We start from the raw sequence: 11,974 nt of genomic DNA on the forward strand, positions 1-11,974 counted from the left end.
TCTACTATGAAGCCATTGAAAACGGCACCTCCTGAATCCAGTGAACAGTCTGAAGATCTATCCCGCGTCTCCAAGGAGACCAAGAAGCCCAAGAAAATTTCTGGGCATGACCTTACTCCTGCCGCCATTCTGCGCAATGAGGAAAACACTATTGATCTATCAAGCGATGAAGATCTCGCAGATGATGCTCTGGAGATGTTGATCAAGATCAAACAAGAGGCCGAAATCTTCCAGGATCTGCCTCTGTTTGATGCTGACATTCTCAATCACTTCATTGATGAATGGTTTGAGGATCCCACAATCAACATTGATGATCTGCAGCTGGCCGTGGACATCAGCGTCACATTTCAAGGAGCCATAGCCAACGAACTTGCCATAGCTCAGAAGATTGTTGAGCTCAAAAACAAGATTGACTATGAGAAGGCACAGTTCAAGAAGCATATGTCCAAGCTCAGTGTTGCTGATATCCAAAACATCAAGCAAATGATGATTGACCTCAAGGCCTAGTTCAACAAGAAGCGTGAAGAAGCCAAAGGCTCCCGTGAGCGCATGAAGTATTATGCGCAGAAGTGTGTCCAAGCACACAATGAGGCCGAGAAGAGAAAGGCACTTGGGCGTCCCGGCATTCCGGCTGCATCAGCCGATGAAGAGAAAGAAGAAGAACATGAAGTTATTCCCCCTACCAGTGATCCATTTGTGCAAGAAGAGGATGTGATTGTGCCAGACCCCCTTGTAATTGAAGCCATGGATGTTGAAGCAAATGAGACTGCCACCACTATCACCACTGAAGGTAATGACGATGTCATGGCTGAAGACAATGTGGAGCCCAAAGTCAATGCTGCCCCTGAAGATAATGTGCATCTTTTGACGTAGTCGTTCCTCCGCCAGTGCCTCACACTATGGAACACGCTTACAACCGTGGTGGTGAGCTCGTGACTGTCAGATGGACAATTCTGGTTCCACCCACTGCTCCAGGTCCACAATATGATTATCATGGGGAGCAGAGGCCTCAAACACAGAAGCCGAAGCCAAGATTGCCAAGGCTTCCCAGTGTTGCAACTACCCATGGCTCCTTCAGTGCATTAAGCTTCAGAGAGCACAATACATTATTTGACAGTGACAAGAACCCCTACAAGAATCCCAAGATCACCTCAGACAGGTTCTGGAGCCATCAGCAACGAAGCTATTACTCTTGCATTCTATACAATCAAGACAGGATTTTCCTCATAAGCGTCTGGATTGTGATGCCATTGCTAGGCTGCCATGCCTTGAAGAGGCTCTCGACTGCTTCAGAGATGTTGGGTTGCTCCAATTTCTGACTGACAAGGAGCACTGGAATGAAGAGCTTCTGCTGCAGGTCTATGCCACTGTTCACATCAGAGGCTACAACAGGGATCCGAAGACTTGGATCCTTGAGTGGATGACAGGCGATTTACGTCACAAAGCTAAAGCTCAAGCCATCATCGAGCTTACTTCCTTGCCCACTCCTGGTGAGAGCATCTTTCAGAAGCCAGAGCCCAATATGAGCCAGATGCTGAGCATGATGAAGCCTTTGCCCCATGACACGGAATATCCAAAGGAATTCTTTGTCAAGGACCTCGAGTACCTGCCTCGCACAGTCTATCATATTCTGAGGCGTACTCAGTGGCCTATCAAAGGAAACTCTCCTGATGCCAAACTCGAAGGCGCCATGAAGACATTGGTCTTCTACATCATCAATGGCATCAGATTCAATACACAAGATTTCTTCATTCGACAGCTTGCAGCCTCTGGAATTGACCTATTTGGCCTCAAATTCTATGCACCTTGGGTCATGCGATTGATCAAGCTTCACTCAACTGTGAACTATCAACCCTCAACGCGCAATCATGTTGTATTATTGCCTGATGTTGATATGTCCTACGAAGCCATCTACCCTGAGCCTGCCAAGAAGCCACTCCACTTGCACAATGTTGAACATCAAAGCTTCACTCAGCCTATTGAAGGTATTCATGTGCCAAATTCTGCTGCTCCTGACTATCCCCTTGCTGGTAATTTGCTTCTGCCGTATCGTGCCAACACCGATGCCACCGCAAGTACTATTGGTCAAAGGCCTCAGTAGCGCCCTCGTGTCCTCAACGACCAAGAGCTTCTTGTATCATTTCATCAGAAGCAGGATAGGCATCACGACTGGCTGAAGCGCCAAATGCAGAGTCTTCTGGTTGATGTCAACCGCATACGGAATCTGGCTACCAAAAATTCATTCGTTGCACATGAAGCCCGTCGGCGGTCCTGGAAGAGCCTGACATTGCTTTGTCTTGAAGAAGATCTTCGTGAAGATGGCTTCACAGAATGCTTCAAGTTTGATTCCAGGCCTCCGCAATCTGCAAGTCGGCTACAACTGTTGTTACGCGAGTCATAGATGAAGAGGACGACGCCATTTCTCCAGCGATGGCTTCACTGCACCACGACTCTGCACCAGGCCCGTCTGCACCGCCCAACACCAACGTCGACCCTGCTGCTCCAACATCTTCATCACCCGAGCACGATTAGACACTCTATGTCTTCAAACCTTTTTGGTCCTTACTGACAAAAGGGGGAGAAGCATACGAGTTGATAGTCTTCAAGCGGGTCCATATTGGTGGTTGCTTATTTTTGCTAAGTTCTTACAACTCTCGTTTTCAAACTATTTGGCTCTTGAGTTGTAAAACTTAAACTAGGTGGTCGTCTGCTACTTTTGCTGCTACTTTGTGATGCGACGATAAATTCCGCATAAAGTCATTCTGCAGACGCCCATTTCTCATTACGAATTTCATTATCTTCATTATACTTATGTATGCATGATGAATTGTCTTCATGTGTTGAAGAGGATCTCTACAAAGTAAAACCTGCCATGTGCATTTGCATTCAAAAGCAAACTACTTATATGCACATCTTCAGGGGGAGCCTTTTACAACCTATGAAGACAATGCCTATGATCTTTAACATTCACATACTTTTATCCCCGTTGAAAACTTTGACCAGTTTGTCATCAATCACCAAAAAGGGGGAGATTGTAAGTGCATCTAGTGCCACCCCTAGTTGGTTTTGGAGTATTGATGACAAACTTGGTTGAGGGACTAATGTGTTTGTGAGAATTGCAGGATAACACAGGTAGTAGTCCCTCATTGATTTGGTTTACCTACCAAAGATGACCCCTGAAAATGTATGAAGACATTGAAGACAATGGTGGTTCGTGAAGACATTCACGACGAAGATAATGACCTGTGAAGACATTCACTTGAAGACTATGGAGTGCGAAGACATGGTTGTTTTGTAGTTTCCTTTTCTGTTTTGTAGTTTCCTTTTCTACTTTATGTTGTCATAGGAACCACCGTACTTTAAGTGGGGTCCAAGTGAACAAAGTCAGATGACAGAAGTGATGCTCAATCAAAAATCCTATGTCTTTGAGCGAAGACAATGAGAGCAAATCTTATCCAGAGTTGGATGAGTCAGCTTTGCTTGTAGCCCAAGCCAAGCTGCCACATGCGTTTGAAATCCGACCGTTGGACACGTGTCGGTTCCTTAGTGACCCAGGGTCATTTCGGACATATCATGTCGGGTTGCCTCCAGGCTATAAATAGCCCACCCCCTACACCATAATTTGGTGGCCGCTCAAAGTTAGTACACGGCTTTTGTCGTTTGAGAGCAACTCACCTCCAAAGCCTTTGAGAGAGAGATCCTTGCTAGGACAAAGCCCAAAACACCCAGAGCCAAAGAGTGTTAGTCATCACTAAAGTCTTTCTGTCTGCGTGACCGGAACACTTGTTACACTTGAGGACTGTGAATCCTCCCGCCGGTTAGGCATCGCGTTCTGAGCATCCAAGAGCCATTGTGGATCACTGGTGAACAAAGTCTGTGAAGGTTTGGAAGTCTACCTTGAAGATTTACCAGAGTGATTGGGCGAGGACTGGGTGTAATTAGCTCAAGGGGAATAAGGTGAAGACGCGGTCTTCTGAGTTCAATCTCAGCCTCCCTAACCAGACGTACAGTTGTCATAGCAACTGGAACTGGTCTACCAAATCCTTGTCTTCACCAAGCAACTGGTTCTATCCCCCACTTCCTTTACATTTCAGTTTGTCTTCATGAAGTCATTGCCTGCTTGCCTGATCTGATTGACTTCATTGTGTGAAGACTATTACCTATTTAGCTTCATAATGTCTTCCATTCTGATCCATACTACCTAGCTGCTGATAGTCTTCGTACTTTCACAATATTGCTCACTTAACTATGGCTTGTCTAGTGTAGTCTATCTTCCGCTGCATATCAATAGGTTCATTTCACTTGTTTGTCTTCAAAGACCTCGTGTTTTGAAGACTTTCATAAAAATCGCCTATTCACCCCCCTGTCACCATTCTGGGAACGGGGATATCCAGACTTGCCTGCCTGCGGCCCATGGCGTGGCTCCGTCTATGGCCTCGTGCGGCCCAGCTTCAGCAACAGCAACCCAAGACCCTCACGAGGGGCCGAGCCTCACGAGGCAGACGACACCAAGACTCCTCAAGGGGCGGCCTCCCCAGGCTGGCTTTCGAGGAGCAGATATATCTATGCAAGCTGCACCTCGCGAGGTTCATATGACGTGAACCATGATGACCAAGGCCAGGTGGGCGCTAGCGGGCGCAGTGTACCAGTTTCCTCTTTGGTGCTAAGGAGGCAAGTGCAGGCGCGGAGTCCCGAGGAATCAAGCAAAGGTTTCCATTCCGGTGCAACTAGACCAAGACCGCCAGGATGGCAGGACGGAGGTCATCGCGGAGCCCACCGCGAAGTCACCACCAGATGCTTTTGCAGACGAAGACTACTTCTGTGAGGATAACTTATACTAGTTGTCTCCCTTTGAATTTGGCCGTTGTGGGATCCCTTCCGCCTACATTTGGGAAGAGGACCAAGGCCACTATAAATAGGACCTAGCCACCACCATAGAGGGGATCGGATCCATTCCACCCTGACCAACTCACCAGCTCATCGAGCATAAGAACACCTCACCTCCTGAGGCTGTTCTACCACTGTACTAGTTCATCCACAGCCCCTCGAGGCCAATCCACCACAAAGCATGAGTAGGGTCGTACACCGCAAGGTGGCCCGAACCTGGGAAAACTGATGTGTCTCTTGTCGTGGGATCGGTGAGCAGGCAGACTGGGGAGGACGAGTTCTTTGCACGCACCCCAGAGTTTGAACCTCTCAAGGGTCTATGGAACCCTGAATCCGACATTGGCGCGCCAGATAGGTGTGCGTCGGAGCCTCTCTTCTTCCAGTCGGCCCGCCATCGTCATGCAGTTCCGATGGCTGACGATCCGAGGGCTCACGCCGAGCATGGGGCTGTTTGGCCCGCCCGGCCAGTGTCGTCCGCCCAAGAAGACCTCCATTCCACGCTCCAGGCGGCCCACACGCCGCCCAACGCCGCCGGACGCGGGCAGCGCGGGCCGGAGCCGTCCGCCCTTGCACTGCGGCGTACGCGCGCCACCACACCATCTTCGGGCTATGCCACGGCAACGGCACCACAAACTCGTTGGGAGCAGGCAAACATGCGAGCCGCGCTCATCGCAGCGCGGGAGCTACTGCATTGTAGGTCGGCGGAGGGCGGTTGCGACGCCCTGCTGGAGCGGGTCGCCCAGCTGCTTGACGCGCGTGCAGAGGTGCGGCACCCTTCTGCTCCCTGCCCACGCCGTAGGTTGTGGCAGGGGCACGCGCCCCCCGGTGCGCCTGGGGGATTCGACAGCATCAACATGGTCCGCAGCACCACTCGTCCTACCACGACTGCGCCACCTCCAGGCGAGGCAAGCTCTGCGGTTCCCCGCGGGGCCGCACCGGGATGTCACCCCACGGCCATCAGGGCCAGACACCGGGCCTGGTGGCCCATGGCGTGGGGCACCCAGGCGATGGCCCTGACGTGGAAATTTTAGATGCCTACGTGCCCCACATGATGGACCTGGAGTATACGCCGGGGGAAGGCCCCAGCTCGTTCCCCGAGCCAGACTGCGCAGAAGGGACGCAAGAGGCTGGGGCTTTCCATGAGCCGCCCGGAAGCTTTGCCGACCCCTTCAACGACAATAACCGTCGGGTACAGATGATATCTCAGGAGCATGCTTACGCTAACCATGGACCGCAGGTGAACTAGGGCACCGCAGCCGCCAGAGACCCCCGGGCGATGGCTCCGCTCCCGGTGGGAGTGGCACACTGGGGGCCGCGCGGGAGGGGCCCGGAGCCAGGGCCTTCCCCATGCCGCATGGAGCAAGGCGTTGCATGGAGGTAGGTCCTCTACCGGTGAAGGCGCTAGTGAGCCCTTTCCCCCGGTAGAGGGCCCGCGGTCGCCGTGGGCGCCGCCAGTGTCCCCCTTGCCCCTTGGTCTCGTCCTGGTTTCTGGACGCCCCAACGGTGGTCGGGGGAGGCGCAGGGCGGGGCCCTTGTCGGGCGACATGAAGCAAGGCTCATGCCTGTGAAGGTCTCTGCTCGTGACACTCTCACATAATAATGAGTGGGGCTGTATACGCCCCGGAGTCTCCTGAGTGCCGCCCTCGGGCCTCACGGGGGCTCCCGGCCACGTCCAAGTGGAAGCACCATTCTCCACGCTGGCCGTCGACACTGTCCCCCAATGACTATGCTCACACCCAGTGAAAGCACTCAGCTCCGCGCTGGTGAGAAGACAAGAAGACTAGCCAGGTGTCGGACGCGGCTGTTTGCTTTCGTCCCTTTTTTGTAACTCGATTCGCCGCCTTTTGGACTGAGATTTGAAGTTCTTTTGTGTTATCAAAAACGGGGGGAGTTTTCTCTTGTTCGTGTCGATTTCTTGCGTTTTGGTTGCGTGTTTTACATTGGGGCTCACACCTGCTGCCCCCCTGCGAGCGCTCCGCGAGCGGGGCCTGGTCGCCGCGCGGCGCCAGCCATGTCCGTGGCCCGGGCAGGACCCCCTCAGGGTCAAGGATGTACTCGCCGCAAGATTGTCGCGTGCATATCTTGCCATAGTCCGGCGTTCACTCCTCGCGAGGCCCTCTTGAGTGGGCCAGCAGGCTTCTTGAGAGACTTAGAACCTCATGAGCCCTGAAGGGCTCACCTCGGGAAGAAGGTTCGATCAGGACGTCAGGGCTCGCCCAAGACCTGCGGAACCAAGGAGCCCCGCGGAATCAAGGTAAGACGTAACAACTTCCCAGCTCGGGAGCCCCGCGGGCCCGCGATAGCGCATCCCAAGCCATGTCCTTAAAAGGTGCATCATCATTTCATACATTATATTTCATACATTATAAGGGGCCCCCTTTCAAAAATGCTTTCACACCCCGCAGGGCCGCGCCCGGAGGTTTTCTCTTTCACATAGGTTAAGGCAAAAGAAATGCAGGATCAGCCGGAGGCGCTGCCTTCCACGTTGTCCTCGCTGTCTTCATCTTCACCACCCGAGCTGTCACTAGTGTCGTCTTCATCATCGTCGTCCGCGCCGTCTTCTCCAACCACCATCACGGCCGCGTCATCCTCAAGGGCGAACTCCGCGACCAAGGCGTCCACGTGGTCGTCCACCCAGTTCGACATGTTGTCTTGGATAACCCCGGGCATGGGGCTATGGCGGCGTCGAAGTCAAAATGGGGATCGAGGCTCAGGAGGTGACTGAAGATGTGTGAGAATGCGCGCCCAAGGAGGCCCCGGCTCCTCTCCTCAACGAGCTCGCGAGCCCTCGCGGCCTGGTCCTCCAGGCGCGTCACGACCTTGGTGAAGAAGAGGAGATGGCTGGCGTAATCTTCCTCGCACGGGTGAGGGGCGCTCTCCTTGCAAATGGTGCTCAAGGCTCGGTTGGCGCTCACCCTGAGGGCTTGGAGCATAGAAGCATGCTCGCGCTGCAGCGTCTGTCGACGGCACACCTCGTCCGCATTCTTCTTCGCGAGGGACGCGGCGCCATCGATCTGCTACTGGAGTGAGAGCAAGTCAGCACGGGTGGAGGCCAAGTCAGCCTGGGCGGAGGCCTGAGCTGCCTTGGCGTCCCTCTCGTGCTGCTCCGCCTTGTTCAGCTTTGTCCTAAGGGTGGCAGTCCTGCCCTTAACCTCGGGTTCTAGGAGCTCCAGCTTCAGGCGGTGCTCGTCGGCAAGATCTGCATGAGCCTTCGCCACCCTCCGCTCGACCTTCTCCTGGATCTTGGCTTCTCGCACGGTGACGACGTCCTCAGCCGTGGCCACCTGGTGCTCCCTCACCTCCAGCCGCTCAAGCTCCAGGCTGCGCTCCAAGGCCTCCAGCGCGAGTGCCTCCTCACGTTTCTGGATCCCCTTCTCTTCAGAAGGTGCTCCCCTTAGTGATGCGGCCAAGACAGCCCTATGCGCTTCAATCCGCTGCTCAAGGGCTGCTTCGAGGCCTGGAGTTCCCACTCACGCTCCTCGGCAGCCTCACGGCGATGGTCGGCTGCCCTGGCACAAGCCTCGCCTGAGGTCACAAGGGACACTGCGGCTTTGCGCTAGCGCGCTCATGCTGAAGATGCCCAAGGTTGATGGCCACCTTCAACTGGTGCCACTCGTGCGCCAAGCGAAGGTCCTCCATCTCAAGGCGGGCGTCGACGTCAGCAAGCTCTTCTCCGAGCCGGCTTAGCGCACCCATCGCCTCCCGAAAAAGCTCGTGGCGTACAGCACCGTGCTCGCGCGCGAGCTCCAGCGCATGGCCAAGCCCATCCTTCGCGCTGGGAGTTGTTGGAGAAGCTTGAGGTGGCCTGCCTGCCCCTGATGGGGGGCTTGAGGCCGGTGCCTTCCCCGCCACCTTTCGGGCCTCGGCGGAGGTGCTGGGTGGCGTGGCCTTGCTGCTCGAAGACGAAGCCAGTGCTGGGATTACCCAGCCACCGGTGATAACCAATGGAGGAGCCCTCGGCACGCCTTCTGCACCCTAGGTCGGACCGTGAAGGAAGGGCGACAGGAACGCAGGATCAAGACCCCCCATCGGTGCGTCCGCCTCTTGGATAGGCCCCGTGCCTCACGCAGTGGTCCAGCGTGGGGAGCTCGAGACCTGGAGCGAGCCTAGGACTGGTGGAGGCCGCTCCTCAGGAGACCTCGCCGCTGCAGCCGAAGGGATCCTGAAGAGCCATTGTCAGGAAAGGACACAACACGCAGGAAATCGCTAAGATAAGGTACTTACTCGTCTATGGCTATGTACTTCCTCTGCTTCAGCGGCCGGTAGGCATCACCACTGCAGCTTGGAGACCCTTTCCTCTTGCAGAGTTCTTCGAGGTTCAGGCGAAGCTAACCGAAGCCCGGGGCGGGATCGTCAGCGTCCGGGGCATTCGGCGAGGCCCCTAGGGTGGCGACCTCGGGAGCGTCAGACTGCGCCAGCTCCCCAGCCTCCACCTCAGGACTGCTTGCCCTAGCTTCGGGGGTGGCGACCTCGGGAGCCTCGAATCGCGTCAGCTCTCCAGCCGCCCCCTCAGGACAGCTCACCCGAGCCTTGGGGGCTGCCATCCCAGGAGCGCCGAGCTGCGTCGTCTCTTCAGCAGCCGCCCCGACGGCACTCGGCGGTGCTCGCCCCCCTGCATCCGCCTCTGGGGCGCGCGCTGCGGGGACGGCGGGCAGAGGGATCACGAGGACAGGGTTCTCACGGGGCCCTTCAAGGTCGGTCGGCAGCAGCCCCCACTCATCAAAAAGGGCATCTGCCTCACGAACTCCTCCTTGTTCGAGCAACAGTACAGGAGGCAGCCCTCCTCCGAAAGCGTGGCTAGCACCGAGTCGCCCGTCAAGAGCTCGAGCACCATGTGCAGCGTCTCGGGAGGAAGCGCAGGCACATGGAGCCTCATGGGTTCCCCGCTGCTGGTGAAGGCCAACATTTGTCAAGAATGACGCTGTAGCGGAGCAATGCAGCACTGGACGAACTCCTTCACCACCATGGGCGTCGTCACCCCGAGCTTCTTCAACCTGGCCAGCCGGCGCCAGGTGTGAGCAAGCCGATGGTCGACGAGCTTCGCGTGCCCCCAGCCAGAGCTAGGTACAGCCGGCACCCGTGGAAGCAAGAGCAGGGAGTTGAGCACGCCGGCATCCACGAACACCCACTGCTTCCGGGATCCACTTACAATTGGTGAGAGCTCGAAGTCAATGCTCGAGCCAGCTGTCGCCGCTACGGCCTGAAAGGTCACGCACCTCGAGCGTTGGCGGGCGTCGACCAGGTGAAGCGAGAAGAAATGGCGAAACAAGGCCATGGAAGGGGCAATGCCCACCATGGCCTCGCAGACGAAGGCGAAGACGGCAATGAGAATGATGGATTGAGGATCCAGATGCAACACATGGACTTGGTAATGCGAGAGTATGGCGTTGAAGAAATCGAAGAAATGGGGGATCAGGCCGGCCAAGAGGGCATGAAGATGGATGGGGATCTCAGTGGCTGCCATGTCGATCATGGCCCGGGAAGCAGGCCAAACCACATTCGCCTTCCATTCATTGGAATTGGCGGCGAGCGCCGGACGGATCTTGTCCGACCCTTCTTGGTTGACCACTATCGACCGCTCGAGGGTGGGCTCGAAGGCTGGCGGAGGTTCGACCGAAGTGCAGGTTTTCCCTTTCTTCTTCAACCGTGGCGCCATAGCGACGGGGGACGACCAGTGCCGGTGTCAGATCCGGGAAAGGAGCCGCTGTCTCTCAGGAAGGTGAAGGAACCAAAGGAGTGCACGACAAGCAATTAAGGCGGAGCTGCGTTGGCAACGATGGCTGCCGAGCCCGGCGAATGTCAAGGTTGCATGGGGAAGTGGGGGCGCCAACATCCCGTCAGGTGCCATGCGTCCTTCAAGGCCGCAGGTGGTTGGGGCCCGCGGTGCTCCGCACTTGCCATTTGGCTTCGCCTCGAAGCCAAGTCCGAGTGCGCTTTGGGCCCGGGGGCTACTGTCGGCATTCTGGGAACGGGGGAACCCAGACTTGTCTACCTGCGGCCCACGGCGTGGCTCTGTCGACGGCCTGGTGCGGCCTAGCTTCAGCAACAGCAACCCAAGACCCTCGCGAGGGGCCAAGCCTCGCGAGGCAGACGACACCAAGACCTCCTCAAGGGGCGGCCTCCCAAGGCTGGCTCCCGAGGAGCGGAGATATCTATGCAAGATGCACCTTGTGAGGTTCATATGACGTGAGCCATGACGACCAAGGCTAGGCGGGCGCCAGCGGGCGTAGTGTACCAGTTTCCTCTTTGGTGCTAAGGAGGCAAGCGCAGGCGCGGAGTCCCGAGGAATCAATCAAAGGTTTCCATTCCGGTGCAACAAGACCAAGACCGCCAGGACGGCAGGACGGAGGTCATCACGGAGCCCACTGCGGCGTCACCACCAGATGCTTTTGCAGGCAAAGACTACTTTTGTCAGGATAACTTGTACTAGTTGTCTCCCTTTGAATTTGGTCGTTGTGGGATCCCTTCCCGCCTACATTTGGGAAGAGGACCAAGGCCATATAAATAGGATGTAGCCACCACCATAGAGGGGATCGGATCCATTCCACCCTGACCAACACACCAGCTCATCGAGCACAAGAACACCTCACTTCCCGAGGTTGTTCTACCACTGTACTAGTTCATCCACAGCCCCTCGAGGCCAATCCACCACAAAGCAGGATTAGGGTCTTAAACCGCAAGGTGGCCCGAACCTGGGAAAACTGCTGTGTCTCTTGTCCATTAGGTTCATTGATCTAGGCCGTGGAATCGGTGAGGAGGCAGATTGGGGAGGATGAGTTCTTCACACACACCTCAGAGTTCAAACCTCTCAAGGGTCTGCGGAACCCTGAATCCGACACCCCCTCTAGTCAATAACTAGCACTTTCAGTCAGGCACAATCTCTTCATCTTGCACAACTTGATCACTGGTAGGGGGAATGACTTCTCGTTCTTCTTCTCTTTCTTCATCGGTTGATGCAATCAAAATGTCTTGAGCCGCTTTGGCTTCAGATTCATGAGCAGACACGGAAGGGATGGCTTCAGGGACACTTGACGTGCTACTGAGCTGGTGTGTTGCACATCCTCTTCAGGAATACTCGACATGGAGA

The sequence above is a fragment of the Aegilops tauschii genome, chromosome 6 (assembly GCF_002575655.3).
Source record: "Aegilops tauschii subsp. strangulata cultivar AL8/78 chromosome 6, Aet v6.0, whole genome shotgun sequence".
Taxonomy (NCBI): domain Eukaryota; kingdom Viridiplantae; phylum Streptophyta; class Magnoliopsida; order Poales; family Poaceae; genus Aegilops; species Aegilops tauschii.